Genomic DNA, 8,121 nt, shown 5'->3' with positions numbered 1-8,121 from the left:
TCTGAAGAAGGGTTCAGACCCGAAACGTCAGCTTTCCTGCTCCTCTGATGCTGCTTGGCCTGCTGTGTTCATCCAGCTCTACACCTTGTTATCTCTAATGGTAAATTCTTTAGCTTTGACCGAAACTGCTTTTCTGAAGGACTGATAGGTGTAAAGGCAAGGACCAGTTCCATAAGCCTTTCAGCTAAGTTTGTTTTGGCATTATCGCATTCTATATGCATGTGTCAGTACCTGCCATTGAATTCATCAATTGCTTCATCTGGCTGTGGGTGATATGCCATGAACTCAAGCCTGTGTATCCTGAAGTTGACACAAACCTTAAGTTGACCTTCTGAAATTTGAGAAATCTTTGTAGTCATCATCAGAAATACTAAAGGATTTCCTTTTGTCAAAACTTCAGTTTGACTATCTATTCTATGTTATTATGTGCTGCTCCATAAATAAAAATTGATTTTTTTCTTTAAACCACTGAAGTTCTGATAGAATGGCAATGGATTGCCTATCCACAGTTAGATGCTTTCTTTCCATTTTTTCTTTTATAGTTTTGTGCTGTTTATAACTTGCAAGTGAAAATACACATTACAGGGACCTTAGACATGCACTCCAAAGTTTCTCTACCCTCCGAATACCCACCCATTTATTATGTATTATTTTGCTTTGTTTCCCCTCATAAAATAAAATAACCTCACACTTCTCCAGATTTGCCATTTTCCTGCCCACTCTACCAAACCAGTGATGCCTTCCTGCAGTCAACAGCCATCCATTTCACTATCAATTGCCCAGCAGTTTTTGAGCCATCTGCAAAGTTCCCAATCATACCTCCCACTTGAAATTCTAAATTATTCATTAATACCACGAAGAGCATGGACCTAAAACAAAGCAATGTGAAACACCACTGAAAACCCTTTCATTGCAAGAACAATGTAGGTGGTGTTCCTTCCAATAAAGAAGCAACGATGATTTTTTGTGGTCCTTTTTTGGAAAAAGGTGAATTAACCAGCATCTCGACACAGGTAAGGTCCCTTTAGTATAATAAACTATTATTTTGAGTTTGCTCTCTGTGTTTTGTTCCAAGATCACATTCTCAGATGTGGGTTGTTCTTCAGTGCTGTTAACTGCTGTGTTTTAATTCAGAACAGTCCTGAACACCTTATAAACTGTCATTTTTCTCTTAAGGTGAAAGAGAGGTGGAGTACTCACTTTGCTTCAACATAGGTTTGTAGCCTTCAGCTATGGATGTAGCACACTGGTTTTGGTTGTAGTTGTAACTTCATCTCTGATCACAGACAGATGGATGGCTGACTGTTAAGAAAGAAAAACTTCCACAACTGCCATACTGCTGTCACTTTTGCAGCATCTAGTATCCACTTGTCACCATTAACTAGCTGTCATGGCTCACCCACATTCTATCACCATGATGTAGTTTTTTTTTTATATATACGTTAACCTGCATAACATAAACTTCAAGATATTTGTTGCAGCAACAAGAACCAAACTCCCTGTGGCATATGGTATATATGGTATAACAACAACACTATCTATTTGTATGGCACTACCATATCATAGACTTACTCTGTGTTCTAGAATGTAGAATATAGAACAGTGCAGCACAGTACAGGCCTTTCAGCCCACAATGTTGTGCCGACCTATTATCCTACTCTAAGATCAAACTATCCTGCATACCCTTCATTTTACTATCATCCATGTGCCTATCTAAGAGTTGCTTGAATGTCCCTAATGTACCTGACGATATTTACTATTTTAAATATTCTATATTTACGAATGTTACCATACATTACATGTTCATAGCTGATTGATTAAACTGACTCCATCACACAGAGTGAAGATGAGTTGGTACCTTTGGGTACTGATGTCATGTACAAGCTAAAGGTACAAGCCTGTCTGGTCTGTTATTGATGCCATATTACCAGACAAGGCAAATACAGCAGATGCTGGAAATCTGAAATAACTGCACATGATAACCCATAGTCTGCAGGCCAGCAGCATCTGTAGAGCGAGAAAGAGACAGAGATGAAATGTCATCTTCCTGAGTCATGAGCTTTGTTTCTTTGATACAACTTTATATGCTGAGTGCTTCCCCAATATTTTTGATTTATATTTTTAGAAAGACAGTTTAGGTGAAAACAGTTCCACAGGATTTGGTGTGGGCAGTGGAGGGTGAAGAAGAATTGACATAGTGTTAGTTTTTAAGGGAGTGAGAATATGTAGTCATTGTTTTATCAGTGTGGGATGTTTTGCTAGCTGCCACACATATTTGATTTGTAATAAAGAGTGCTTCTTTCAGTCTGATTGCCAGCAAGGCTTCAGTTACAATAATGTTGGAATTCACCGTGAGCAGTATGTGGAGTGTCAATGCAGATAGTGTGAGTACTTTCAGAAGTTCCGTAGGAAAGATGCTCCCCACCATTGGAAATAGCCAACACTATGCGGTGTGAAATGACAACTATCTTCATTTTCCTGGGACACCTTTAACATGCTAAAATGTCCCAGGTGCTTCTCAGAAGGCCTATTGAAGACAGTTTCATCCTGAATCACACATGAAGATATCAAGACAGGCAGCCAACAGCTCAATCAAAGAGAAAGGTTTTAAGGAGTGTGAGGTCGAGAGGCAGCGTGGTTTTGGGTGGGAATTCCAGAATTTAAGCCTAGGCAGCAGATTTCAGGCTTTGCCAGTGCTGTTGTTATTGAAATAAGGATGCCACTAAGATTTGAGGAATTGTAGGGATCTCAAAGTGTTATAAAATGTTAAGGAAACTGGGAGTGATGAAGCCATGGTGGGCTTTGAAAACTTGTAGGAAAACTTTGAAGTTGAGGAATTGCCAGATTGCAAGTCAATGCAGTTCAGTAAAACTAAAGGGTTGATGGGCAAAGGCCATTTGGGAAGGAAGTCTGCTGTCCTTAATTGGGCTGGCGTACATTTGAATCCAGGGACATAGCAATGTGACTGGTATGGCCCAAGGACAATTAGAATGAGGAAGAAATGTCAGTCTTGCCAGTGACATACATCTCATGAAATAATGTATTTGATAAAAGTAACGTGGTGCAAGTTAGGATGCACAGGCAGCAACATTTTGAATTAGCTTACTTTTATGGAGGGTGGAAGATGGGGGATTGGCCAGCAGTGCATTCAAACAGTCAAGCCCAGAAGGAGCAAAAGCATGGATGAGGATTTCAGCATCAGATGAGCTCTGGCAGTGGAAGAATCATGCAATTTTATAGAGGGGGAAGTAGGGAGTTCTAGTGGCAGCGCAGCTATGTAGAGGATGCAGAGGAGATTTACCAGGATGTTGCCTAGCTGGAGAGTTTTTAGGTTATGCAGAAAGATTGGACAGACTAGAGTTGTTTACCATAGAGCAAAGGAGACTGAGAGGGGACATGATTAGGATGTATAAAACTTTGGCGGCCATAGATGGGAAGAAGCGTTTCCCTTTGGTGGAAGGATCAATGATCGGGTGGTGGTGGGGTGGGGGAGAGGTGTGGGTGGGGGCAGGGATCGATTTTAGGAGGTTTAGAGGGGCTGTGAGGGTAAAATGTTTTTACTCAGTGGGTGGTGGAAATCTGGAACTCACTGCCTGTAAGGGTGACAAAGGAAGAAAGCCTCATAACATTTAAGAAGGATTTAGATGTCCACTTGAGATGCCGAGGCATAAATGGCTATGGGTCATGTGCTGGAAAATGGGATAAGTATAGGTAGGCGGTTGGTTTTGATTGGTGTGGACATGATGGGCTGAAGGGCCTTTGTCTGTGCTGTAGATCTCTATGCTTCCATGCGGTTAGAATCTCAGATCAGTTAAAAAAATATACCGCACTGAAGTGCAGTGGCATGTAGATAAACTCAGTGACCTAGTGTGACCATAGTTCTTTGAAAGTTGCATCACAGGCAGACAGGGTGGTTAAGAAGGTGTTCAGCACGCTTGCCTTCATTGCTCAGACCATTCACTGGAGTGTAGGAAGTTCAGGGATGACCTTATAGAGGTGTGTAAAATCGCAAGGGGCATAGATAAGATGAATAGCAAAGGTCTGTTCTCTAGGACGGGGGAGTTCAAAACTAGGGGACATATTTTTAAGGCAAGAGGAAAAAGATTTGAAAGCGAACTGAGGAGCCACGTTTTCACACAGCGGGTGCTTCATGTTTGGAATAACTGCCAGAGGAAGTGGTAAATGCAAGTACAATTACAACATTTAAAAGACATTTGGATAGGTACACAAATAGGAAAGGTTTAGAGAGATATGGGCCAAACACAGGCAAGTGGGGCTAGTTGAGTTTGGGAACATTGTCAGCATGGACGAGTTGGACCGAAGGGTCCATTTCCATGCTGTATGACTCTATGACTGTAACCTCAGGCTAATGTTCCGGGGCAAGGGTTTGAATCACACCTTGGCAGATGGTGAAATTTGAATTCAATAATTAAAAACTAAACCTTGTAACAGGTGTCAATTGTTGTTTTACAAAAGCCCATCTGCTTCACTAATGTCCTTTTAAGGAAGGATATCTGCCATCCTTAATTGGTCTGGTCTATACGTGACCCCAGACCCACAACAATGCAGCTGGCTCTTAACCTGAAATGGGCAACAAATAAAAACCGAAAGAACTGCAGATGCTGTAAATCAGAAGCAAAAACCAAAGTTGCTGGAAAAGCTCAGCAGGTCAGGCAGAATGTGTGGAGAAAAATCCGAGTTAGTGTTTCATCTCGAGTTCTGATGAAGAGTCACTCGACCCGAAATGTTAACTTTAATGGGCAACAAATGCTGGTCTTGCTAGCGTCACCCATATCCCATGAATAATTTATTTTTTAAATGGTTTCCGTCTGCCTCTCCAACCTACAAAAGCCAGTATAACGCCTTGAGAAAAAGGACAACACGCATAATCGCTGAATAAAAAGATGCATTTTGATGGAGCTTTCCGCCATGTAGCATTAGGACATTTTGCAGGCAATACCAGTGTAAGGGGCAAACAACCTTTTTACGCTGCTTGAGGTAAGTATTACATTGACAACCAATTTAAGTTTGTCAGTCAGGCTCACAGTGTTCCGCACTTACACGCACCGGAAGCTACATATTTTAATAAACAGGGCTCTGTTCTTTGCAGACAGAACAAACATGTACACACATTGCGCCTGTTTCAACTCAACACAATAAGTGACAGCCATTCTCTGGTTCATTTCTCAGGGCCATATCTTGATCAATGAGAGGGGAAACCAGCTTTCTATTTGTTTCTAACTCGTGTTCTCAAAATTTCTGGCTGCCCCATTAGTCTCGCAAAGTTTTTGGCATCAATATCTACCTCTCAAAAAGAAACAAAACAATTCGCAAAATGTTACATCTGCTTGTTGCCCTCGTATACTGAGGTACTTGGGACGAAATATGTGGACGACATTCACAGGCAGAACAGCACAATATATCTTTATTTGCTTACATGTTTACAACCACAGAAGTACTTTCCTGCAGTGATTGCAAACGTTATGTAATAGCTAGCCTTTAAAGCAAGATAAAAGTTTGCCTTTAATGATGAGTTAGGCCCAGCACTGTGCTCACTTTGTAGAATATGTCTGGTGTTACTCTTTTATTTCTGGCCATTTTCTCCTGCCCACCCTCATTCTGCAAATTTTCATTTTTCACCTTTTAAAGTTGCTCTTAGCAGAGCTATTCAACTGCATAGGGATCACTATTAGCCCAGCGTCTGTGTTCCACATCTATAGATGATAACTGCTGGACACTGAGAGTAATCGTGCCACCCTCCACCGGAAAGGCCAATGCTAACTTATGAGCTTAAGGTCTTGTTGTGTTTTCTGACTCAATCTAGTCACTGGAAGAAATTATAGAATGACTGGAGGAAGCCAGAAGTGAGAATGATGACCATCAGTGCTATACAATCACGGCACGTGAAATACTATGATTTGGGTTTCGCTCAACAATTCTCCATATGCCAAAGGCACAGTATCAAACATCCTGTCACAACAAAAGAGCTTCCTCAGAAGATGGCAGGAATAATCAAAGGGGACACTATTCACTTGCACACGCATATGGTTGCTTACAGAGTGGTTTCAAAGGATATGCCTACTTTTCAAGTTTAATTTCTCAATGATGCTAAACTCTCAGTGCAAATCCAGATACAAACCCAATCATACTGTTTTTTTTTCAGTTTAACACCACAATGAGTGTGGTTTTCAGACTACCTATAATCTACACAGGGGATTTGTAGTGTTCAATTACTCTGTGTTTGATTTTGTGAGTCTGTTATTATTGATGCTCACTGTGATTGATTGATTAAGACTGGGTGTGGACTCAAAGGAAAGTAAATAAAAGCTATAAGAGGAGCTGGAAGCCCCAGCTGAAACATAGAGCAGATAGTTTTGATAAGTAGTAGAAGATTTAGAACAGAGATGAGGAGAAATTACTTCTGTCCAAAGATCTTGAATCTGTGGAATTTATTACTCCATGGTGTGGTGAATATCAGGGTACTGAATGAATGTAAGGAGAAGGTTGACAATTTTTAATTGGTATTGAGCCGAAGGATTGTAGAAAGCAGGCAGGAAAGTGAAGTTGTGGCTGAGATGAGGTCAGCCATGATCGTATTGTATGGCAGAGCAGGCTCAAGGAGTTGAATTGCCTTCTCCTGTTCCTTATTCTTATATGCTTATGCTTTTATTTTAAAGTACTGTGACTAAAACCTGTTGCACACTAAGAAACTAGTGCCATCTCTGTATACACCGAAGACATAAAAGGTGTAACAGAGATGAGTTGAATTCTCCCTGTCATTCATACTTGTTAATGGAAACTCAGTCCACCTAACCACCGTATATACACAAAAATGACTCCGAACAGGCCACTTCAAGACACAAGTAGACAACATCTAAGAACTAAGGGGCACTGTTTCAAAATACGTGGTCTCTCATTTAAGATGGAGATGAGAAGGAATTTCTTCTTTCATAAGACCAGTATTGTTTGGAATTCTCTTACACAGCAAGCAGTGGAGACTGAGTCAATGAATAGATCCAGACAGATTGCTGATTCCTGACAAGAGAGTCAAGGCTTATAGAAGACAAGCAGGAAAGTGGAGCGCTCTCGAGGCTTAATCCTTTTTTTTAATATTTGTAGAATCCCTGCAGCGTGGAAGCAGGCCAAACAGCCCAACAAGTCCACACCAACTCTCTGAAGAGCATCACACCCAGACTCACTGCTGTATCCCAGCATTTCCTACAGCTAATCCACCTAATTTAAACATTGCTGGACACTATGGCACAATTTAGCATGGCTAATCCACCTAACTTGAACGTCTTTGGATGTGGGAGGAAACCAGAGCAGACCTGCACAAAACTTACAAACTCCACGCAGTCACCCAAGGGTGGGATTGAACCCAGGTCCCCAGCACTGCGAGGCAGCAGTGCTAACCACCAAGCCACTGTGCCACTCCATGTTGGAAGCAAACAGTAACCCAATGTGAAGCTCAGTCACTAGTCTGTGAAAATACCTTGAAAATTCTGAGAAACAAGTTGCCTACTCAATCTCTCTGAAAAGGAATAGTTACCAAGAGAGAACATAAAATAGAAAAGGAAAATGTATAGAAAAAAGATGAATCTAACAAAAATCACCTACCTGTTGGAGATGCCTTGTAAGTGCAGCGATGTATCATCAGCTGTCTCTCTCCTTTTCAGATACTCCTTAAAATTCACCTGATCAAACTTTAGATTGCTTTTTCTGAACTTTCCTTCCTGGTGACAAATCCTATCCAATAGTGTTCCTGTGAAGTGCCCCCGAGATGTTACATTATGTTAAATGCACTATACAAGTTGTTTTTATTTCCAGGAGACCTATCATTAGAGCTTGTGAAACAGAAAAAGAAGACCTGCCAAGATTGAAACACCCGAAAGTGAAACAATAATTGTCAGAAGCATGTAGCGAGTGCAGCAATATCTGGTAAAGAAAAAGCAGGATGGATCATGAATTGGGCATAAATCCTTTCCTGGAAACACAACTACCTTCTTTTTGGGAAGCGAGACAACATTTTCAGTGGGCTAAGTCACATAATTAACTCTTTGAGGCAGTGCAGAAATGTTACCAAGTTATGTCTGGGACCAATTCCGGCTCCAGCTGAAATCT

At 41.0% G+C, this 8,121-nt stretch overlaps 1 long non-coding RNA gene across 1 annotated transcript in view; it reads right to left on the bottom strand.

The window, feature by feature from the left end:
* LOC125483626 overlaps positions 1-7,761 on the bottom strand; it is a 32,527-nt gene extending 24,766 nt beyond the window's left edge. Inside the window, exon 1 of the long non-coding RNA XR_007262561.1 lies at positions 7,618-7,761. This is a non-coding gene — a long non-coding RNA (uncharacterized LOC125483626). The remainder of the gene's footprint in view (positions 1-7,617) is intronic.
* Positions 7,762-8,121: the final 360 nt, after the last annotated feature.

This window comes from Rhincodon typus, chromosome 8 (genome assembly GCF_021869965.1).
Source record: "Rhincodon typus isolate 14 chromosome 8, sRhiTyp1.1, whole genome shotgun sequence".
Lineage (NCBI taxonomy): Eukaryota > Metazoa > Chordata > Chondrichthyes > Orectolobiformes > Rhincodontidae > Rhincodon > Rhincodon typus.
Note: the sequence above shows the minus strand (reverse complement) of the source record. Positions and strands in the feature narration are given on the sequence as shown.